At 36.0% G+C, this 25,200-nt stretch overlaps 1 protein-coding gene across 8 annotated transcripts in view; it reads left to right on the forward strand.

Moving 5' to 3' along the window:
- The window catches only part of HIPK3 (homeodomain interacting protein kinase 3), a 168,603-nt gene that overhangs the window by 69,642 nt on the left and 73,761 nt on the right, over positions 1-25,200 (forward strand). The window contains exon 1 of one of the 8 annotated variants that reach the window (XM_069091375.1): positions 821-839. The exons of the other annotated variants lie outside the window; for them this stretch is intronic. The gene's annotated coding sequence lies outside the window, so the exon portion shown is untranslated. Of the gene's footprint in view, positions 1-820; positions 840-25,200 lie in introns of those variants that run through there. 8 annotated transcript variants of the gene reach the window in all.

Here is a 25,200-nt window from a genome sequence, read left to right on the forward strand (position 1 = left end):
GGATTAGGGAGCAGTCTAGGGCACCGACACGGGAGGGGCCTCGGAGAGATCCCCCTCCGGCGGGCTGGGCCGGCCTCCTCCCCGCACCCCGGACCCGGAGCGGCCGCGGGGGACTTCGGCGGGCCCCTGTCCGGCTGCGGGGTGCTGCTCGGACGGGGCGGGCCCCGGCCCTCCTTCCTTAGCGGCCGCTCAAAGTTTTGTCTTGTCCTGGAAGACCCCCCTTCCCTCGTTCAACCCTCTCCCTGCGTCTTCGCTCCCTTGGCAGTGCCCTAGAGCCCTCCCTAATCTCCCTCTCCCTTCCCCTTGTCATCCAGATCCTCTGTAAAAGCCCCCCCGCGCGCCTTCCTGCCCTTGTCATTTGCCTTGGGACCCCCATAACCCCTCCCCCACTTCTCCCCCTTGCCTTTTCCTCAGACCTCTTCCTAAAACGCTCCCCGACGCCCGTCCCTGGGCCGTGCCCCTTGACCCGACCCCCAGGGCCCCCTCCCCCGAGCATCAGGGCTCCCCCGGGGCCGGAGCCCCCGGACTGCCCCTGCCGGCGGCAGTGCGGAGGAGCCGGCGGGGATGGAGTGTGTCAAACTCCCGGGGAGATGCGTGTGTGTGTGATTGTTGTGAAAGAGAAATGTGATACTGCTGCTCGGCTTCCAATTGCCGGGCCGGGGAAGGCGTGGCGGCGGCGGCGGCGGCGGCGGCGGCTGTTGCTGCCGCTGTCGTCTGAACTTCTCCCCTTACTGGGGCCGCCGCCGCTTCCCTTTCGGGCGGGCGGGGAGAGAAACTTCTGCGAAGGTTCAAAAATATGTCTCTATTCTTGTCGCGAGGGAGACGGGCGCCTTAAAATGGTACGTGGATCTCGGCGGAGAGTGGAGGGACTTGCTCTTTAAGAGAGGGGCGCGAGGGGAGGTGGGGTTGTCGGCATTTAAACGCCTTTGGCCCCGGCCGTCGTGAAGTCATAACACGCCGAGTCCTAGAAGCCGTGTTTTCACGAACTCGTGGTAGGTCTGACAGGAATTGCCTCTCTCCACCTGTCATGTTTCTGTTCACGAGCGCTTCAGGCTTGTGAAGAGAGCTTGTTCTGTTCTGTTGGAAGCTCTGTTTCTTGCATTCGGGGAACTAAATATTGGCTAGTTCAGGCGTTTATATATTCACATCGTTATTTTGAAAGAACTGCTTAAATACTTTTCTGTTTTTTAGGTCATTTCTTGTTGATGGTACTTCCCTAAGTGGAAGTACTTAGGTGAAAACTTTTTTTTTTTTTTTTTGCCTCGGACTTCGTTTCTGAAGTTCTTATTGCTTAATGCTAAAGATGAGTTTTCCCAAAGAAGGAAGTTTCTTGTTTGATTAAAACTTTGAGCAGTCTCCACGGTAATTTTTGTGATAGTTTTTTAGAGCCTACTTTCGTAGTAGCTCATGAGATCTGACTTTTAAAAATTTGGGATTCTCCCATCCACCATATACTTGATAAGACCAGATTCTGCTTATGGTTGCAACTGCAGTGCTAATTTTATACAATGAGCAATGATAAGGTCTTGATAGGTCATAATTGAGCTCAAGTATTAGACTTAGTTTTTAAAGTAAACAAAATTCCATTAATTAGTTTGTTATAGTTCTGCTTATATATTATTCCTTTCTGGGTGCTAAAAGTAAGAAAAACAAATAAAATTGCAAAGACACCATTAAATCAAAAAGTTATTTTTTACATTTATGGACTGTGTGGTACATTATATATTAAGATAAGATTAGGTAGTGGTGGAACTTTTTTAAGTTTTGAAATTTATTTTAATGTTGAAGAGGTGAAAAGGTAAATTGATGGTTCATTAGTATCAGGATATCAAGTGTGCCAGGCACCTAAAACTAGTATCTTTGAGCCTCCTGCATTAATGCCTCACATATGTTGTTAACTGCAGTTTAGGCAGAGGAGAAGCAGCATAGTAATTGAGATTCATTTAAATAATTTTCAACCAAATAGAATAAAGTAAATTAGAATAAGAAGATGTGCATGAAAGAACAGCAAACTTTAATGGATTATGATTGTATTTACTTATTAAACAGTTTGAATTCATAAGAAGACTCAGAGGACAACTCAACATATATGTCAGACAAGCAGATAGGGAATCAGCCTTATTTTATTTTCATATGGACTTTTTCATTCATCATTGTGACTTTAAAAACCTTGTCATTAGCTTCTAGGACTGGAATTGTAGGTTCATACTCATGTATAATTTTGTGGTGGGAGTCTTTTGTTAATATTCTCTTTAAGTCTATCCAGGATATTGCTTTTTGTGTGATTTCTGTTCATGGAAAACTTCAAAATAAAAGAATTGTAATTAGGTTGATATAATGGCTATAGATTCTTGTTTTTAACCAGTTTTTTTGTAGGAGCTTTAGAAAACAGTTTTCAAGCTACCATTGACCAGTACACTGGTGACCTGATTTGTTTTTGTTTTAAATATCTGAAGCATGAATACTTAGTGATAAGACAATATAAGTTTAGACAGGTGTGGGGAGGAATGCAAGGGGGGGAAACATCAATTTCAGAAACCTAGAACTGTTTATTAATGTTTCTTAGATTAATTAATGAGTATATGTCATACCTGTAAAATACTTCCCCCTCCCATCTTTTCTCTTTCTTTTTTTCTTTCTCTTTTAAATCAGGATGAAGTATAGCATATATTTTTTACACTGTACTTTTCGTTTGGTCTTTTAAAATGACCTGAGGAAAGTTAGTCTTCTGCTTCTCACCATACACGAGCAATTTGCCAGTCTGTGTTTAGGACAGAAATCCCACTAATTTGATTCAGAAGCATGAACATGTAGCATTTTGAGGAGTCTTCAGATTTGGGTTAGAAGATGAAAAGATGTCTTCACACAATTTGTCAGAACCTTTAGTGGTCAAAGGAGTTTGTAACTTAGCATGTTTAAATTTGTTACTCTCTTTTTTATAATTACAGTATTATAATGTTGTTGCCAAAATAAATTAGGATGTTGTAAAATTCCAGGGTTACAGCTCTCCTAATTTCCTAATGTCTTGCCTTAGTAAAGCTTAGAATATCTTTTTCTTTTGCTCTAATACTGTACTAAGGTACAACCTTTTTCACTGAAATGATCCTTGTAAATGGACCAGTTCTAAGCCTTTGTGACCTCCATTGTGATATGCTCTACATGGAAGCCACTCTTGAGGACTAAGTAGAACTTCAGCTTGTCCAGAATGAGGCAGCCTGTCTGTATCTCTCTTTTTAAAGGCAGTATCCTCAAGAAGCATGATATGGTATTGCTGTTCACCTTTTAAATAATGCGAATTGCCTTAAACAGTTAAGATCTTTACTATGATCAACCATTTGTTTATAGGGGAAATTTAGGTCAAATAAGAATCTTCTATAAAGCTCTTTATGCTTTGGGATCCAGCTGCTGAAAAAAAAAAGACCACCTCTTAGGTAATACTTTAAGCAGTTAATATCAAATGAGTGATGATACAATTTTGGAGCTAAATTTGAGGGATTAATGACATTTGTATCAATTGAGGATATGGTGGGGGAAATACTTAGAATCCATATCTTATGAGAGCAGAGTCACTTATTTTGGTTGATTTAGTTTGAATTAAATGTGCTTTGGGCAAAAAATTACCTGTTAGTGTATAGCTTTTGCAGCTTTGGAATTTCCTTATTTTGAATTTTAACTCTTTCATTTGTGTGGTGAATAAAAGCTATATTGCATACATTTTAGTTAAATTAGATACTTTGTTTTTTTAGCAGGTCAAGCTACTCTCTTTGGTTATTTAAACTGTCTCTATGTGCCATGGAAATTGAACCAAGGTTGTAGTATTGGTCATTCCAGTTTGCCATGATTAAAGTACAAAACATTCGGGACTATGAAAACGTTGCTTGTATGGTCTTACTGAACTGGCAGAGGATTGAGCCAGTCATATTTTTATGATTTCAGGTCTGCCTTGCCATGGATATTTGTATTTGTATGACTTGAGATTGGGAGATAAATGTGTCAGTTTTTCTTTTTAAGCCTCCCTGTAGGTTATTGAGAAGATTTATTTACTTTAAAAAATTAAAGTTACATTTTTTCTGGTGCTAAGTCAATATTTCTGAAAGCTTTTATTCTTTTTTTCCAGCCAAGTTAGGACCAAATTGTTAGACTTTTAAATGTGCTGTTAATTAGAGATCCAAACCATTTATTTGGTGGCATAAAATGTGTTTTCATTTATGTGCACCAAGGGCCAAATTTTTAAAATTATTAAACATATGGTATTTTTTTGGTTGGTTCCAAACAATTTCTATGTGGGTGAAACATACTGTCATTTCACATATAAATATGTGAAAGATCCTGAAAAGAGACCAAGGATGTTGGGTTGATTTGAGGAAAAAAAAAGAGAAGTGTGTTTTGGTCTAAAAGCTCAAATTTCTGGAGATCAAAGTTCATTTATTTATGAAGACAAAGTAAGTGAGCAATTGTGGTAGCTGGAAGGATAAGAATAGGCAATGACACCTGTTAAATGATCAGTCTAGTTGAAATAGCTTTAGCATCTCTTGTCTTCTGGTGTTATATTCCTTGAGTTCTACTTCCATCTTTTCTTTCTGTCTTCTGCTTCCTCTCTACTTCCACTTTTCCCCACCTCTTCTTTTTGGGTTTCTTCTTCAGCATGGAAAGGATTTTCTTAAGGTGTGGTATCCAGGAATGGTAAGATATTTTGAGTATAGTTTTTAAAAGTTTTATGCTGTTGGTAAAGGCATCTTAATTAAACATATGAAACAAGGAGCTTTAATTAAAACATAGGGCTAGTCTACAACCTGTCATTTGACAAGTTTTCAACTTTGTTACTCTGTTGTTGCTATTGTAGTCATTTTTTAATTAGGTTGTTAGGTTTAAGCTGATTTCCCCCCCCCACCCCCCTTTTTTAATGTGTTGCTTAGAAAATTTTTAGTGGTAATTTAAGTGCTTTACTAAACCTGTCTTTTTTTTTGTTTTGACTTGTTTTACCTTAAGATTACTACTAGCAAGTTTGATTATAAGAAGTCAGGTTACTTTCCACATATTATTTAGAGGAAAAATACTGCAGTGTACTTCACCTTTCATTTTTCCCTCCTATAATATCAGTGGAATTGGTGTGAAAGATTGTATCACCCTTAGAAATGTGACTACTAAGTCACTGGAGATTAAAAAAAAAAAGGTTACAAAGAAAAAGAGGAATTACTTTATTTATGAATAATAAGACTGATGTGGACCTTTCTCCTCCTTTATTGGTATCCTTTCCTGTAGGGAAGAATCTGTCATGAAGGACTTTTTAAAGCACAAATCCTGGTGAAACACAAAGTCATCGTGTCAGTCATAAATATTTATTAAGCATGTACTTGGCATTATACTAAGTTCTGGTAATACAAAGAGAGTCCCTGCTTTCAAGGAGCTTTCAGTTTAATGGGGGAGACAACATGCAAAACAACCATCTACAAACTATTCGGGATTAATTGGAAATAATCAACAGAAGGAATGCACTAGAATTAAGAAAAGTTGGCAAAGGCTTTGTATAGAAGGTGGGATTTTAGCTGGGACTTGAAGGAAGCCAGGGAAATTCAGAGGCAGAAATGAAATGGTAGAGCATTTCAGATATGAAGGACAGCCAGTGAAAATGCTTGGAGTAATGTGATGTAGTATCTTTTTTTAGGGAACAGTTAGGAGACCAGTGTCACTGGATCAAAGATTGGGATGGGGAGATGAGGTGAGGTGGAGATCACCAGCATAGGGAGAAGACTCAGATATAATTCCTTTGTATTTTCCTGACTATTTATCACAGGAACTCTTTCACATGTTCAGTAAAATTCAGTTTGACTTTTACAACTATGGAAAAAGTTATTTTTTAATCAGTTTTTTTGTCTGCCTTTATTTCTTCTGACATATGTTTCTGACTATTTGTGATAGACTATGAAATTCACTTGTAAGGTAAAACCTGATAGGAGAAAAGAAAAATCTGTTTGGATTTGTGAAATAGTTCCATTTTAGACATTAAAAAAAAAAAGAGTTGATTAAAACTAATTACAATAATTCCAAGTTACTTTGCTTTTTCCTCTTAAATGAAAAAAAGAAAAAAAACTTAATTTTGTAGAATGGTGGATTCTGAAATACTTGCTGCAAGGACTTTGTAGAAATCTATAAAACAATCCTTTAAGAGCTTTGAAAATGATATTTATGTTTCTACATACTGGTTTGTCATCTGTTTAATAACACAAAAAATATCTTATAGTTTTGGAACACTATGACTTCAAATGTATAACATTGCCAGTTTTAAATAATTAATAAGCCAGGTAGAGCTTCCATGCTAAAGATGGAATTTGATATCCAAGAAAAATTTGTTCATTGTATAGTGTAATAAAGTTTTGTTTCTGATGATGCTAAACTTGCATCTAAACTTTTGTTGAGATGAAGTAAGGTCCTTTCCTCAAGTGAAATAATTTAGTGGAAGGATTTTGGGGGCACTTTGCCTGTAAGATATGTAAAAACTTTTTGATAATCTTAAAATACCTGGAGGTGTTTGTTAGTCTCAGATGCTTGTGGATGGATAGCTAGAAAACTGTTGTGTTAAACAGAACCACATCTTTTTGAAAGTGAAAATTAAAAAAAAATCCTATAATAGTTAATTATAATTTGGAAGTATAATGATTATACCACAATAAAATTGTTTACTTGTGTATCTACAAGTAGAATTGCAAATTTAATAATATAATAATAATAAACTATTTAATAGTATATATAATATAACTATTATAATATATAATATATACTAGTATAGTATAATAATAATAAACTATTGCTATATAGTAAAGTATTTGATTATATCATCAAAGTTAATGTGACATGTAGTATGTCAACGCAAAGTATATTTAGACTTGAAAATTGATCTTGTGGCATAGATGATCTTAATTTTAAATTATTTTCAGTTTAATGACACTAAATTTTAAACAGGTTCCCTCCCTTTCTAGCCCTCCTCCCCCCCCCCCCCCCAATCATGTTTAGATAGTCATCTTGAAGCTTTATTAGCTGTCAGAGATCAGGAATTTTTGTTGGTTCTCTGTAAGACAGTGCATTTTTCATTTGATACTTAAAGCCCTCCACTCCTAATTTTTTCAGCTCTCTTTCCATCCATCTCTCCCTGTGTTTCACCCCTTCTAAACCTGTTCTTTATCTTTACTACAGCCTCCTCTCATTCCATCCTTCACTGCTCAGGCCTCATTTTCTTTCCCAATCTGACCTCTATAGTGAACCTGTTTAATTTACTGTTTCTTCCAAGATCCTTTGCCTCCTTGTCCTGGCCCTACTCATGCCTTGCCATATCCCAATCCCTTTATCTTTTTCCCTACTTATACTTATAGGCTGCTGAACCAAACTGGAAGAAGTCTCACAACCATATTGACTGGATACTCTACAAATTTTTATTTGATCTCAGCTTGGCCCTCACTGCTGCAGTTAGCAATCCTTTTATTCTTTCCTAATTGACTTTCTGTAGTACTACCCATAGTAACTATCTCAGACCTTCTTTTTCCTTAATTCTCCTATATCACCATTTCCCCCTTCATTCCCTTTCATCAGAGAACCTGACTTCCTACTTATTGAGGAAATAGGGGCAATCTGTCATACTTCACCTTTATTTTATACTTCAAAAGTCCTCTACATCATTCCCCAATCCTTGTCAAGGATAGCCCTTCTGCTTGTACCCTCAGTTCTGTCCTCTTTCATCTCACCACATCAATCATCTTCTTTCTCTGATCCTCATTCTCTCATTATCTACTGGTTCCCAACGTTCTTCCTTTAAACATGCCTAGATCTCCTCAGCCTAAAAGAAAACAAACAAAAAACCAAAACTTCACTTGACCCTGCCATTCCCACAAGATATCCTGTATTTCCTGTCTTTCATAGCAGACCTCCTAGAAAAAGCTGTCTGTACTCAACTGCCTCCATTTCCCTCTCTTCCCACTCTTTAACACTTTGCAATCTAGTTTCTGATTTCACTTTTTTAGGTTTATCAATGAGCTTATTCTTTCCAAGGTTACTAGATCTCTCAGTTGCAAAATCTCAGTTCTCAAACTTTTAAAATTCTTTGTCTCATTGATAGCGTGATTGCCCCCCTCCTCTTGGATACTCCCTCTTTACTTTCTAGTTTTTAATGAAATTGTGCACTGACTCTTTTTGCTGGGTCATCAACCATTTAACTATTGATGGACCTGCAAAGCTCTGCACTGGGCCCTCTTCCTTTCTTTTTCTTATACTTTCTTAGTGATATTATCAGCTCTCCTTGGTTCAGTTATTTTTGTACCAGTAAGATAATGCCCTAGACTTTTCCATGAGCCATGTAGTCTTGACTCTTCCTTTTGGACATCATCTAGGTGTCCCATAGGCATCTCAAAACCCACCTCTACTCTAACCTTCCCTATTTCAACACTATTTCTTGTGTTACTCAGGTTAATACCTCGAAGTCATCCTCAGCTTTTCTTTCCCTTACCATGTCCAGTCATTTGCCAACCAGAGTCTATCTCTACAACATCTTTCTCATCTACCCTCTTTCTGTTCATATGGCTACCAGTTAGTTCAAACCTTCATCCCCTCTTCCCTGGACTCTTATAATTTTATTCTAATTCATCTTCTGGCTTCCATTTTCTCTCTGTTCCATATAGCCTCCAAACAGCTACTAAAACAATCTTCCTACCCCCTTGCTCAAGGACCTTTAGTGGCTCCCTATTGTCTTGAGGATTAAAATACAAACTCTTGAATTTGCCAAAGTCCTTTACTATCTGGCTGTTACCAGTCTTAATTGGTTCATCGAATACCCTTCCCCTTTAAGTCTGGCTAAATTGACCTAATTGCTGTTTTCCTGTGCTTGGCAGTTCACCTTCCACCTCCATGTCTTTATATAGCTTATTTCCCCTGTTCTTGGAATCTACTCTCCAGATTTCTCCCAGGTTTATTAGTTTATGTGTCACTTTCTATGTGACACTAAAGAAACTATTTCTTTAGTTATTTGTGCTCTCTACTTTCTCAATATATCCTGCATATATCCAACTATATATTTCTCCATTATAATGTCAGCTCTTCTAGGGCAGGAACTATTTTGTTGTTTCGTGTTTATATCACCAGTGCCTAGTACTCTGCTTTGTATATAGTAAGTGCGTAAGTATAACAGGGATCTAGTGCTTATTAAATTAGATTGGAAAGTTCAAAAACTTTAAGATATTTGTTGTATTTCACAGTTAAAATATTTGTGACTCTTTTTTCTTTCACTTTTTTGACATTTTCTTTAAAATTTTGAGTTCCAACTTCTGCCCTTCCCTTCCTCTTTCCCCTCCCCCTCTCTGAGACAGTTAGCAATCAGATATAGGTTATACATGTGTAATTATGTAAAACATTTCCATATTAGTCATTTTGTACAAGAAGGATCAAAAGAAAGAAAGAAAGTGAAAAATAGCATGCTTCAGTCTGTATTCAGACAATATCACTTCTTTCTCTGGAGTTGGGTAGTATGTTTCATCATTAGTCCTTTTGGATTGTCTGGCATCATTGTATTGCTGAGAATAGCTGTCATTCAGTTTTTCATCAAACAATATTGCTGTTACCATGCACAATATTCTCCCATTTCTGTTCACTATGAATCAGTTATATAGGTTTTTCCAAAATCACTCTGCTTGTCATTTCTTAACAGTGTTTGTGGATCTTTTTGACTTAGTTTAATATTTATGAGGGTAAAGCCAGAGAAATAATTCAGAATCCAACAAGTTTTCCTGAAAAATTTGAAATTTGCAAGTTATGTTGACTATAAGAAAATAATTATTAAAAAAACAAAAACTTTTGTATGGTACTGATCTTCTGCACATAAACCAGCCTTTGCACACTTGTCTGTTTATTTTATTGCTTTTCTTTGATAGTAAACATAAGGGAATTTCCAGTTCTTCAGGTTTTTTTTTTTAATGAAAACTTCTTTAGCTTTGACTGGTGCATGATGCTCTCAGTTTGCAGATTTACAGCTGTTATTGTGCACTAAATTTGAAAATACCTGGAGAAGATTTTGGGTCACAGAAACAATTTCTATCATTGTTTACATACTTGTCACAGTATCAATGTAATGTAATTTCCTTGAAGGCAGGGGCCATTTGTGGCCTATAGGCACAGGCCCTATAGCTTATATGTTTGTTAATTGGTTCAGTGCCTTATCTACTTTTATTTTTGATTCAATGCATTACTAGCATTTGCTGTTGAATTGTGTTTTTTTAGTGATTTTAAAGAATGAAAATAAAATAACTTATTAAGTACCTCTCTACTTGAACATTGTGGTACTGGTACGTATGCAAAACACTTAATGCCGATGTGACGCATCTTTAGTTTTACAGTCTAATACAGGTATGCACAATATTAAATAAATGTATCAAAGAACTTCAGAACAGTACAATGTGAAAGGGAAAAGAAGGGAGTTGCTATGGATGTGGGGGAAGGAGAATCTGGGAAGGCTTCACAGAGGACTTCAGATGTGAGTTGAACTTAAAAAGATGAGCAGGAGAAAAAGAGGAGACAGATATTTCAGGCATAGGGAGGGGGCGGTGTCAGAAAAGGCATGGAGGCAGGAGGACAGATTTGTGTGCTCAGGAGTCAGAGCGGGACAGTTTGGTTGGAGGGCAAAGTGTGATGCCTTGTATTTCTATTGCTAGGGTCTGGTAACTGAGTAAGGTAGTAAAAGGAAGAGACACAGGACACTCAGATTTCTTGGAGAAGTTTGATGTAAGATTTTAGGTCATAAATCTAGAGTAAGGAGTCTTAACCTTTTTTTGGTGGTGTGTTCTACTTTGGCAGTCTGGGGAAACTTAAGGACTCCTCGGAATGATGTTGTCAGATATGTAGCATGAAATTGTTAAGTTGAAATAACAATTATTAAAATATTAAAAAAACAAGTTCATGGACTCCAGCATAAGAACTAATCAAGAGGGGAGCTAAGTGGTACAATGAATAGAGCACCGGCCCTGGAGTCAGGAGGATCTGAGTTCAAATCAGGCCTCAGACACTTAACACAAAAACTAGCCATGTGACCTTGGGCAAGTCACCTAACCCCAATTGCCCTACCTTCCCCCCTCCAAAAAGCAAAAAAGAATAAATAAAAAGTAAAAAAAAGAACTAATCAAGACCTAGAAGGGACCATAGGAGTCATCTATGGACCAACCCCCTCATTTTACAGGTGACGAAACCCTGGGAAAGGTTTCATGTTTTGCAGAAGTCAATGAGCAATAAGTGACAGAGTCAAGATTCAAAATCAGTCCTGAATCTCCAAGTTTGTCACTCTTTTCACTTCATTACTTTGTACTTGAAAAATGTTCAGCAGCCAGTATAGGTAGAACTAAAGCAGAAAAGTCTTTGTTGTTATACTCCCTCTGTATTCAAAGAAGCTGCCTTTACACTTAGTAGATTAAGACTTTGGGTATGCTACACACACATGGCAAAAATCTGGCTCATCTTGAAGAATGCTTGCTTGATTTCATTTCTTAACTATAGTATTTGTTGCATTTCTATAACATTGACATCTTCAAACTTTTTAAAAAAAATCAACATTTTATAATAATGTATGAATTCATAGTGCTGCTGGTTTACTACCAGTCTTGTCATGGCCATAAGTGAATCTGTAAAACTTTTGTAAGAAACAGTGTAACAACCTAACATCAGTAACACTGAGGTTGATGAAATCTGGCTTATCTGTTGTTGGTGTACATACTGATGAATAATAGAAAAATATTTTACTTTTTTGATTTCAGAAATTACTTTAGTTGTTACTTATTGCCTAACCAAATAATTAATTTTGGACTTTTTATGCAATTTAAATAACATGTTATAATTCGATTAGTATCATAGATTTAGAACTGGAAGGGACTTTAGAAGCTGTCTAATCCAACCCCTCTGTTTTATAGAGAAGGAAACTTGAAGGTCAAAGAGATTTAGTGATTTTTCCAAAGGGGTACAGATAATAAATGTCAGAATTTGAACCTTTGATTCTAAATCCAAGACACTTTAGTGTCCTATGCTGATGTCTTCATTAGGGTTGTTTTATGATTGCTGATTATTCTCATGATAATAAAAAAAGGTCCTCATATTTGTATTTATTAATGAAAGAACTAAGTCCCCCTCCCCCCCCTTTTTTTTTGCTTGGAGAAAAGGATAGTCTGCAAAATGCATATGATAAATTCTGTTTTTATTTTTTGATTAGTTTGATTATTGAAATTCATCATAATCAATATCTTGTTTTTTCATTCTCTTTTTTTTCTTTTATTTGTGGTAACCTGGTGAGTTCTTATGATGATTCCTTCTATGTGGATGCAAGTTTTTTCAGTAAGAATATGGTTTTTGAGATTTGATCATACATTGTTTTGTTTGGAAAAGAATCTAGGAAAAGCAAAATAAAGATTTATTTGATTTGGCAGTATGTCATGTAATCCAAATTTCTAAATTTCTGTTGACAAAATTAGTAAACCAGTAACTTAAAAGCAATGATAATCACTCTTTTGCTTTGAAATTGGTGACCTTCTAAAAGTTCCATTTCCTCCAGAGATTCCTCTGCTAACCATATGCCCTAAGAAGATGAAAAACAAAAAGAAAGATGCTATATGCAACAAAATGTAGTAACGCTTTTCACGATAGTCAAGAATTATAAAGTAAACGGCCATTGGTTTGGCAAATGACTAAAAAAGTACAATTCATAACTAATGGATATTACTGTGCTTGTGTAAATGATTAATAAGATGAATAGAGAATCTTGTAATGACTCAAAGAAATTGATGCAAAGTGAAGCCAAAAGAAAAGTGAGAAAAATATACTTAATGCCTACAACAATGTAAACGGAAAGAACAACAACAAAACAAAACTTCATGCTTTAAGAATTATAATCATCAAATTTGGCTCCAAAGGAGATAGAGAAAATACTTCTACCCAGGTCTTTGCAGACCAGAGATGTGAAACAGGGCATATAGTTGAGTCGTACTTTTTCAGTATGTTGATTAATTTTGTCTACTTTTTTTGTTGTCCTCTTTTAAAATTCCTTATTATAGAAGATGAGTCTCTAGAAGACAAGTGGGAGGAAGGATACAGTAGGAAATGTAGCTGATAAAAAGCAAAATATATCAATACAAATTTATTTTAAATAAAAAAGCCATTGGCCAGAAAAAAAGAAATCGATGTCCTCACTCTGTTTAGGACTCTGTTCCCTCGTGTAATATCAAAATTGATCATTAATATTTGACTATGATAAATGATTGTCTAAATTTAAGGCATTTTATGAAACTCCTAAAACTGTACTATTTAAAATATTTTAAAATCACTTAGGATTCCTTAAATGATCACCATAATTTTTCTTGAGCTTCATTTAGCTCTCTTTGGACTTCTCATACTTGGCCCTTCTTTCAGATCTGTGGTGAGAAAGGGCAAGAGAAAGAGCACATTTTTTTTTTTTTGGTGATACTTTGTAGCAGTGGTATAGTGAAAAGAGTGCAGGACTTGCTATTATAGGACTTGAATGTAGATCTTGGTTCTGTTTTCTACTTTCTTTACAATGTTGGGCAATTAATTAATTGAACTTGTGGTCTTAGGTTTCCTTAGCTTTAAAATGAGGGGGTTAGATTAACTGCCTCTCCTGTTCCTGTAAATCTGTACTTTAAATGCTTTTACATTCTTCTTATTTGTATTTGTCCATCGTTTCATGAAGCGATTGTGTGTGGTCAATCCTTTTAGAAGGGTTACATAGTAGAAGGTTTATAAAGACTTCTTGCTTTTAAAAAAATGACATATAAATGAGATAGATAGTTGCCTCAAATCTGGAATAAGTTGAATAAAATATAATTATAGAAACATAATAGTGTAGGCTACATTGGGACCTTAATATTCTTTGTAAGTCATGGAATATAGTTAACCATGTTTTGACAATTTATTTTTCTAGGCCTCAAGATCTTCCTAGAGTCCAATGTTGTCTAAATATCAGGTACCTTTTCCAAGTATATGAAGTTGAAAAGATGATTATTATAATTTTCTACACCTTCCCCTTTAGTCTTTCTTATATAGTTTTTTAAATAAAAGTTGAGATATATACAAAATACATTCACTTTATAGTCCTTTAAATGCCTTTGACTGGAGGAACTTAATTTTTAAATCTCTGTTCTATATTTTAAAAATTGCTATTTATTTTTAACATTAAAAATAATTTTTGAGTTTCAAATTCTCTCCCTCCTTTCAACCACTCTCCCATACATTGAGAAGCAAAGCAATAGCAATATACATGTGAAATATCACATTATATCAGTTATACATGTGATATCACGTAAATAATTTTCATATTAGCCATGTCACATAAAACAGCAAGAAAAATAAAGTGAAAACAATTATATATTTCATTTTGCATTTTATATACTTCATATATTCTCTCTCTGGTGGTAGATAACATTTCATATCATGAGTCCTTTAGAATTGTCTTGGATCATTGTATTGATAAGAGTAGCTAAGTCTTTTACAGTTGATCATCATTACAATATTTTTGTTACTATATACAGTGATCTGGTTCTGCTTACTTTACTTTGCATCAGTTCATGTAGGTCTCATTAGGTTTTTCTGAAACTATTCCCTTTATGATTTCTTGTAGCCCAGTAGTATTCTGTCACGGTCATATACCACAACTTGTTGAGCCATTGCCTAATTGATGGGCATCTGTAGCAGCAAGCACCCCAAGCGTCTTCAGGGTGGCTGCCACCACAGGTTCTTGGATCTGCTTTGATAAAGGAAAGCAACTCAAAATGGGTTAACAAGCTTACTTTAATCAGTCAGACATATATCGTTTACCTTGTTCAGGGGAAAAGGTCAGCACCCCGAACTTCAAAGTACACAGACAGAATTATCAAGACAGAAACAGATCTAGTAGACAGATTTCAAACTGTCCAACCACTACATCCATACCAAATCAACATCTGGCTTTCAACATCTGGGTTTTTCAAAGCCGGGGGGCTCTGGACAACGGCTTCCCAGAATCCATATCAAATCACAGAACACTTCTCAAAGTGAGCCCCAAAACAAAGCCTCACATCAGGGCTTATATAGCCTTCTCCTGGCTCAGAGAATGTAACAACCTTTTGGACCCACTGGCCAATCAAAAAGTATCAACTGAAAAACAAGCCTCCCACCCCAGGCTCCAGCTGCCTAGGGGCAGGGAAGATCTTTAAATTTACGTTCCCATTACAGCATCCCCTCAATTTCCAGTTCTTTGCCTCAATAAAGAGTTGCTATAAATATTTTGTTAGGGCAGGTAGGTGGCTAGTGGATGCAGTGCTGTACCTGGAGTGAGGAAGACTCATCTTTCTGATTTCAGATCTGGCCTCAGACATTTACTGAGTGGCCTTGGCCATGTCACTTTACTGTTTGCTTCAGTTTACTTATCTGTAAAATGAGTTAGAAAAGGAAATGGCAAACCATTCCAGTATCTTTGCCAAGAAAACCCCAAATGAGGTTACAAAGAGTCAGGAATGACTGAAAAATGACTGAATGACAATAAATATTTTGTATTTTTCTTTGATCTCTTTGGGATACAGACCTATTCATTAATGTGCCTATTTTCCCATGTACCCTCCAGCAATTGTCATTTCTGATAGGTGTGAAGTGGTATCTCAGTTTTAATTTGCATTTCTGTAATCAGCAGTGATTTGGAGCATTTTTTCACATGATGCCTTTAATGTCTTCTTCTGAAAACTTCCTGTTCATTTCCTTTGACCATTTGTCAGTTTGGGAAGGGCTCTTATTTTTATAAATTTGACTCAGAAATAAGACCTTTATCAGAGAAACTTGCAGTAAAAAATTTCAGTTTTACTTTTTTGGTTATGGTACCTTTTAGCAAAATGTAGTTTTTCTGATTATCTCTTTTAATTGGGTCTGTTTTTGCTTTTTGCTTTACCTGAGATAATGATTGCAATTCTTGCCTTTTTTTAAAAAAATTAAACTGAAGCAGAATTGATTCTGCTCCAGTGTCTTATTTTAATTCTCTATGTGTCTTTCTGTTTCAAGTGTGTTTGTTTCTTTTTTTCATCTTTTTTTTTTGCCTGATTTTGGAGGACAGTTGGGGTTAAGTAACTTGCCCAAGGTCACATGGCTAGTTTTTTTGTGTGGGTGTTAAGTGTATGAGGCTTGAACCGAACTCGGGTCCTCCTGATTCTGGGGCAGCGCTTTACTCACTGCACCACCTAGCCGCCCTTGTTTGTTTCTTATAAACTACATACTGAAGTCTGGATCCATTTTGCTCTACATTTCTATTTTATGGGTGAGTTTATGCCATTCACATTCATGATTACTGTGTATTTTCCTCCATCCTGTTTTCTTCTCTTTATCCTTCTCTCTATTTTTATCCTGTCCCTCCTCAAAAGTCTATTTTTCTTCTCACCACTTCCATATCTACTTCCCCTCTTTTTATCACCCCTTTCCCTTTCTCTCATCTCTTTCCCCTCCTGCTTCTCTGCTGGGTAAGATAGATTTCTGTGCTCAACCTAGTGTGTCTGTGTCTGTATATATAATACACACAAATTCTTCCCTCTTTGAACCCATTCCATTGAGAGAGAGAGAATGAGGTTCAATCATTGTCTCTCCAACCCCTACCCATTTTCCCTTCCATTGTAAAAGCTCTTCCTTTGCAGGCCTCTTTTATGGGAGATAATTTCCCCCATTCTTCCTCTCTGCTTCTCCCTGTGTATCCCTCTTTCTCACTGTAACACCAAGCACAAGCAGCTTCAAGGTTCTGATTACAAGCATAGTAAACTCCACATTTATTCAGTGACAAAATAAGGCAAAACATTCACAGAAAAGAAATCAAAATACAGAGTAACTCAATCATTAGTAAGTCCTCAATTGGAGATGAATTTCCAATCATAAACACATTACATTCAAAGTAAAAAAGTCAAAAGTTTTCCATCCCTGGATCACAATTGAATTACAATAACATCAGTCACCACCAAGTATCCTCTCAAGGGATAGTGGAAAACACAAAAGCCATCCATCCCTAGGTCACAACTAGGTCACAACATCATCACAGCATTCAATACCCAAGGAGAGGTCTTTTCTTCATCTTTACCCGAGGCAAGTTCTCAGCAGTTTCTGTTCCTGAGAAGATAAAACTTAACAAAACCACAATAATACACATTGCTGGTGTCCTCATCAATTCCCTCTTTGTGAAATAAACCTAGACCCAACAACAAGATCTGAGGAATCAGCATAAATCATCAGTATAGTCCCAGGACCTCTGAAAACATCAACAAGACCCTCCTCCAGGATTTCTGTAAACATACAATAAGAAAATCCTCTTTCAGGGCTTGTGAACCAACAGCAAGGTACCAGGACTTCTGCAACAACAACAGCATTCTCCATCAGCAGACAAATCTGACAAAGTAACATCAAAACAGACAAAGTACTGGCACCACAGTCATGCTTCCTCCCAGTTCTCCTCTCTTCTCATTTCTCAGGAGTTCTCAATTCTCAGTTCAGTCCTCAGTTCTCATTTCTCTCTCTCCAGCAGTGGCAGCCCAGCCTCCAGATGCTGGCTCCCAGAAGTTCTAGCCTCTCTCAGCTTGAGCTTTTCCTTGTTCCACCCCTTCCTGTTATGTCAACAAGTTCAAGGGGCATGGGAGATCTTCAAATCCCATAACCCCATTATTCCAACATAATTAACCCATACCCTCTATGTAGACGTCTTCTAACTTCCATAATAATGATAAAGTTCTTAGGCATTACATGTATCTTTTTCCCATATAGGAATGTAAACAGTTAACCTTGTTGAATTTTTTAATGATTTTTCTTTCACATTTACCTTTCTGTGCTTCTCTTGAGTCTTGTGTTTGAATGTGTGATTTTCTATTAAGCTCTAGTCTTTTCATCAGGAATGCTTGGAAGTCTTCCATTTCATTAAATTTCCATTTTTTCCACTGAAAGATTATATTCCATTTTGTTGCGTAGGTGATTCTTGGTTTTAATCTTAGCTTCGTTGTCTTTCAGAATATCTTATTCCAAGCCCTTCACTCCTTTTAACATGGAATCAGCTAAATCTTGTGTGAGCCTGACTCTGGCACTGTGGTATTTGAATTGTTTCTTTCTGGTTGCTTTCAATATTTTCTCTTTGGCCTAGGAACTCTGGAATTTGGCTATAATATTCCTGGGGTTTTCATATTTGGATCTCTTTCAGGAGATGATCAGTGGATTCTTTCAGTTTCTCTTTTTATCCTCTGGATGTAAGATAGGGCAGTTTTCCTTGATAATTTCTTAAAATATGATGTGTAGGCTTTTTCTTTCACTACTTACAGGTAGTCCAATAATTCTTAAATTATTTCTCCTGGGTCTATTTTCCATATATTTTTTTGCAGTAAGATATTTCACATTTTCTTCAGTTTTTTTCATTCTTTTCATTTTGTTTTATTTTTTTTTTTGGTGTTTCATGGAGTCATTAGCTTCCCCTTGCCTAATTCTTATTTTTAAGGAATTATTTTCTTCAGTGAGCTTTTGTGCCTCTTTTACAAATAGAACAATTGTTTTTTTTTAAGATATTCAATATTTTTTTTGTGCTCCTTTTACCAAACAGTTAATTCTCTTTTTATAATTTTCTTGTATCACTCTCATTTATTTTCGTAATTTTTCCTCTCTTTAACTCTTTCAGGAATTCTTGTTGGACTTATGTCCAATTAGCAGGTTTTTTTTTTCCTTTGAGGCTTTGCTTGTAGCTGTTTTCACATTGTTGGCTTCTCCTGAGTATGTGATCTTCCTTGCCATTGTAGTAGCTTTTAGCAGTTAAGTTCTTTTTTTTTTTTTTGCTCACTTTTCTAGCCTATTTCTTGACTTTGCTTTAAGTTAAAAGTTGGGTCCTGCTCACTTAGAGTTTAGAAGGGGTCACCCCAAGCTTCACACTTTTTCATGCTGCTATTTTCAGAGTTAGTTCTTGGGGGCCTGTACGTTTTTGTCACTTCCAAGGTGGTGTGAGTGGGAAGAGGTATGATCATGGCTCTCCTTGTCTGTGCTCTAGTCTTTATCCAGTAAGGGCTCCTGCTTTCCTGTAGCTGCATGTGCTAGTGTTTCTGTTAGTCCTAGAGCTGTGATCAAGTCCCTTGCTCTGTTGCAGCTGCAAGCACTAGTGTTCCTCTCTGCCCTGGAACTGTTTCCAGGACCCCTACTCCCTTGTGACAAGCACTCCTTTCACCCTGGAACTGTGACCTAGAATTATGTATGGGCAATAGAGTTGTCACACAGCACCAGGTCCTAAACCCAGTGCCAGCAAAGGGTTCCCTGTAATCTCTTTCTGACCAGTTGTCCAGCCCTCTACCTTACCTTCTCTGGGAAGAGAGTTCCCAAAGCTGCTGCAGGTCACAGCTGCTTCTAAGACCCACCACTGGTACTGCACCTGCATGTGCTCTGAATTAGCCTCCACCCAGTGTCACAGACCTCTCCTGCCAACCTCCTGAGTTGTCTGAGATTGGAAAAATGTTTCATTCTGACCTTTTCTTGACTCTACCCCTCAAAAATTCGATATGAGATGTTATTTTAAAGTTGTTTGGAGGAGAACGTTGGGAGAGTTCAGCTGGGTTTCTGCCTAGCTCTGCCATCTTGCCTCTTTTCTCAAACTTAAGTGCTTTTAAAGAACATTTCAGTTTAGGACAGGACACTACAGTGTTTTGTTAGAAATGCAGTATTGAATACATTTTTAAAAATTAGATAATTATATAAAATTGATCTGTAGATAGGCTCATTTTATGGAATTTGGAGACTCTTTATTAAAGTTCTTGCCTCTTCATTACCACTGTGAGGATATGTTTAGCAGTGTTGGTATTTTAAACTTTTTTTCCCCCATCCCTCCCTTCCTTCCTTCCTTCCTTGCTTTTTGGAGGGCAATTGGGGTTAAGTGACTTGACCAAGGTCACATGGCTAGTTTTTTTTGTGTTAGGTATCTGAAATTGGATTTGAACTCAGGTCCTCCTGACTCCAGGGCCAGTGCTCTATTCACTGCACCACCTAGCCACCCCGATCCCTTCCCTCTCTCACCCTCCCCACATTAGACATTTGATCTGGTTTTAGTGAGTTACTCAATATTTGTAATTCTAGTTACATCAGTTGTAGATTGGGGTGAAGATGTCTTAAATACAGATAATTTGTATTTGTCCTTATTTTTCAAACATTCTTAGGTCAACTGCAGTTTAGTTATAGAGAATTTTAAGAATAAATGAATTGAGTAAAAAAGACATTTATTAAATATTTTCTGTGTGCCAGCCCTGTGCTGAATGTTGGGGATAGGTCTCAAATACAACTAGGTCTCAATTAGTGTGAATATTTGCATTATTCAGATTCCTAGTATTTTAAATTATAATTATATGTAAACTGTGGTAATTTGTTCTAGCCCAATGGAAATATGTAATAAAAATTAAAAAAACTTTCAACTTTGTATGTGTTTATCAATATAATATAATAGCAAAGGATAAAATACATTCTGATTAAAGTTTATTACTAAATAATTATAGAAAGCAAAATTTAAGAAAATGAAAATTTTTAAGGTATGGATTATCATACCTAAATATAAGCCTACATTAACAATATGATGAAATGTTTTTTATTGTTATTTAAAATCTTTTAGCATCTTTAACTGAGCTGTTTCTTTACATTAACTATTTTACATATAACATTTATATATAACTGGTAGGTGCAGAGAGCTTAGCCTACGTCTCTAGTGAATTTATATGCTTGCATTCTAACACTATGAAACAAGTATAGTTATCTTACCTGGGACATTATCTAAAATTTAAATGTGATATTGTTGTCCTTGCAACATTTTTCCATAGCTGTGCTAGATAACTTGAAAAATATTTTCAAAAACAGTTTCAGTTTTATTTGACCACCGAAGATCTAGAAGTGATAGATAATTGTAAATTTTCAGAGAGGGAGAATTTTGAGACTGATAAACATTGGTATAAATTTAAAATTCCACTCATTACCTTCTAATAGAAGGGTTACGCTATGGTTAGATGCTTTAAGTCCAGGTTTTTTCTTTCTTAGAAATGTAGGTTGTTAAAGGTGTCCTTTTCCAGAATAAACCTATTTCACCCACATTAAAAATGTGTTGATCAGTGTAAATCAACTGCCTTTGATTATTTTCTTCAAACTATCCAAGTATTTATGTTCTTGTGTACTGGCTACCTCTTTGGTAATTTTAATATTACCGTGTTTCCCCGATAATAAGACCTATCCTGAAAATAAGCCCTCCCCTTACTGTGCAAGATTCCTCTAAAATAAGCCCTCCCCCGAAAATAAGCCCTATTGAGATTGCTACTGTAGTGAAGGTGATCCCCTGTACTACACGCTACATTACGGTACCCTCTGTATGTACCATTCCCCCACCCCCCGGAGAAACGCACGCTACTCTCCGAGCTGCATCCAATCAGAGCTGCAGCAGTGAGCGCATCATCCTGTTCTTCCCCAGTGATTTGCTTATTGAATAAAGGTACATTTTTTTGTTCACATTTACCTGTTTATTAAAATTGCTGTCAATGTTCATTAAAATAAGCCCTCCCCTGAAAATAAGCCCTCTGGTGTTTTTCTGTCCAAAAAATTAATAAGACAGTGTCTTATTATCGGGGAAACACGGGTATGTAATTGAAGTCGATTTTTAAACTCATCCAATCAGTTAACTTCTGCAGTAAAAGTTTCTTCATTACCCACTTCATTTCCATTTTCTTCCCTTGCGTTAAATAGATTTGAAACATAAATAAACTGAATACTGCCCTGCTAAGAAAAAATGTATTTTTATGCCTGTAATATTCATTCTATATGACTTTTTCTTTTATTCTGCCTATGTGTTTTATAATTTTTCTGTGCCATAGAGTTGGGCATTCCAACATTTCACCCTATTTTAGAGTTACTTTTATCACATTCATGCTATTCAAATATATCAAATTTTTTCCCAGTATAATAAGCCTTTTCCTTTTTTTGCATCGGCAGTGGTATCCCTCTAAAATATTCTTTCTTTTGTTCACTTTGTTAAGGGCTTATAAACCCCCCCCCCCCAACTTTTGGTATTACGGCATGCTTTTGTTAACATAACTCTTGGTAACTGATGTTATGTAGCAGCACATCGAATTCATACTCCAGGATAGGAAAATGCGGTTTGACCATTGAACAGTGTTAAAACCCTTGACTACCTCACTGAAATGTGATCTGATATCATTTTACAACTGGTACTAAATCAAACTTTGCATTATTAGCACTTACATTAATCACGATCTAGCTGTGCAAAAGAGAAGACAGCTGCTATCCTTGAGGAGCTTACATTTATGAATGGGAAGTGACTATACATTTTAAGGAGTGTCAGCCAGGTATTATTTTGCTTAGTTAGTGGAGTAGATAAGACAGTAACACATCCTTGCTAGTTGTGTGACAGTGTATTTTCCAGCAACTTTGAAATGTCTAACATGTCATTTTTTTGTTCCAAAAGTTGGAATGTTTTGCAAAGTCAGATGAAGCTTGTTATTTAATGTGCTGATTGTGTTATAGTCAACACATTCTCTGGATGCTTTGGTCACAATACCACTGGAAAATACCCAAGACCTGAGCATATTTTCAGTTACATGTTTCACCATGCACATCTGCAAGTTTAATTTATGAATCTTTAGGCTATGTTATGGTTTATGTACTAAAAAATGTTCAGATCTTTTATACCTTCTTATCTCCAAGTTTCACAATTTGTCTTTTTCTTACTTCATATTTTAAAAATAGAGGAAATGAACAACTTTAGGGTAAGATGAGAAATTATGTTTGGGGTTTTTTTTGTGGGGGAGAGGGAATCAACATTTCTGAGACATTTCATTTTTTTTTTTCTAGTTTTTATGGACTGCATCTTTAAGTGATTTCTCAGCATGTCTGGTCCAGGTTCTCTTGAATTAACTTTTCATTAAAAAAGGTACTTGATAAGCCCTTAAAATAATCTGTCCCTTAAAAAAAAACTGAAAGCACAATATGAAATATGGATTTATTGAAAATTAAATCCTGGGTGCTAATGGGAGGAAAAGATAGCTATAGTAATCAGTATTCATAAGCTGTAAAAGTTGAATTGTTTTGATATTCTTAAAAATAAAAAATGTTACCAAAAATAAAGTGCATAAGTATTTATACAGTTCCTTTTAACCTACCCTAAATCCGTGTAAGTTATTGTGTAACTTTTAGATTTGGAAGGTTTATTTTCTTACATTTGGAATGGAGCTATTAAAAGCCACCTGGATTCTCAGAGTTTGTATAGGTTTAGTTTTTCTTGTACACTTTTTCATTCTTTACCATGCATGCCAGTTTATAGAAAGAAATTCTAACACTTCAGTTGATGTGTAATTACAGTGTGAGAGTACTGAAATATTGTGGAATAGGTATAACTATTATGTCATAGTTCTGAGCATTTTATAGGGAAATATACATGTGGTTGTAAAGCTTTAATAAAATTTGAGGTTTTAGAGACGCTGGTTATGTTTTCATTAGAGACACATGTTAGGCTGGTACCAAAGTTACCTTGTTAACTTCTTTGGTTTGTAATATAGGTTGGGAATTAAGTGGGTGGCAACCTGATACATACAAAAATGGAATGGGTGAGTCATAAGTTGGTTTAGCTTTGTAGTCTCCCAGCTTTTACCTGGTTAAAGAAGTTCAGGAAATAGTTGATTTTGCTCTAAAAAAAAATTGAACTTATAAAAGATTGATTTAGGGGATTTTATTTTTATATATTTCTTGAAAATTCTTTTTTATTAACTTGACAAATGTCAACATGTATCCATGTTCAAAGAGGAAAAAGGATTGTGTATTAAACCACGAATTTCTATTATGTACAAGTTTAAAAAAAATCAACCCCAGTAGAATTATGAAAATTTGTAGAAAGTGGTGGTTCTAAAACTGCCCAAATTGTTTCTTTTTTAAAGTTTCATTGAAACGCTTTACTTCTTTTTTTTTGTGGGGGAGGGCATTGAGCATCACTCACTACTATTTGTTTTCCCTATGACATTTCCCCCATTAAAAAAAAATTGTCTTCCTTTTTAATAAGTACAATCAGACAAAAAATTTCATATTTTAGCACTGTCTATGATGTATGCCTCATTGTTCACTTCTAGTTCATCACTTTACTTCCCAAGAGGTGAGAAATATGACTCATCTGTCTTTTGGAGTCATAGTTATTCTTGTATTGATCAGAATTCTGTTTTTCCTTTATAGTGTTGTCATATAAATTATTCTAGTTCTTCTGATTTCACAACTTGTATCAATTTACACAAGTCTTCTCAGGTTTCTCTGAATCCATGTCTTAGATCATTTTATACATATGTTTCTGTGGCCCATCTATGTTTTGTTCATGTACTATAATTTGTTCAGTTACTGCCCAGTTGATGGATACTCCCTTTGTTTCTAGCTTTCTGCTGAAATAAAATGATGCTATAAATGGTTTTGTATTAATGGGTCCTTTCACTCTTTTTTTTCCTAATATATATTGTATGCATAGTGATGGCCTAGCTGAGTCTGATTAATTATTAGTGACTTTTGGGGGTACAGTTTCAAGTTATTTTTCCAAAAATTTCGGACCAGTTCATGACTCTATCTAGATTATATTTGTGTGCCTGTTATCACATATGCCCTCTGTTAATTTTCATTTTCCTTTTTATTTTTTTGTCATCTTGCAAAATATGATGGATGTGAGGTGGAACTTCAGAGTTGTTTTAATGTATATTTCTCTCACTGGTGATTTGGAGGATTTAAAACAATTTTTGGTCTAGGTTTTCTTTTTATATAAATCTAACTTTTCCCCTGTACCTCTTCTGTTCCCCCTCCCAGAGAACCCTTTCGTATAAAAATATATTTTTTTAATGAAACAAAAAGAGTGGGGGGAAAAAACTAATCAGCAAAACTGATCAATACATTCAAAAACAAAACATATTCAGTGTTCCTCATCCATGAGCCTCCCATTTCTGCAAAGGAGTGGAGAGAGATATCTTCTCATGTCTCTTTGGGACTATGCTTATTCTTTGTAATTTTGCAACATTTATTTTTCAGTTGTTTTGTGGTTCTTTCCATTTATTTTGTGTCAGTGTATGTTGTTTTCTTGACTCTATTCTGCATCAGTTCATGTAAGTCTTTCCATGATTCTCTGTGTTGATCGTACTCATT

This window comes from Petaurus breviceps, unplaced genomic scaffold (genome assembly GCF_028583685.1).
Source record: "Petaurus breviceps papuanus isolate PSGF00001 unplaced genomic scaffold, PetGlider_PUasm1.0 188, whole genome shotgun sequence".
In the NCBI taxonomy this organism is placed as follows: Eukaryota; Metazoa; Chordata; class Mammalia; order Diprotodontia; family Petauridae; genus Petaurus; species Petaurus breviceps.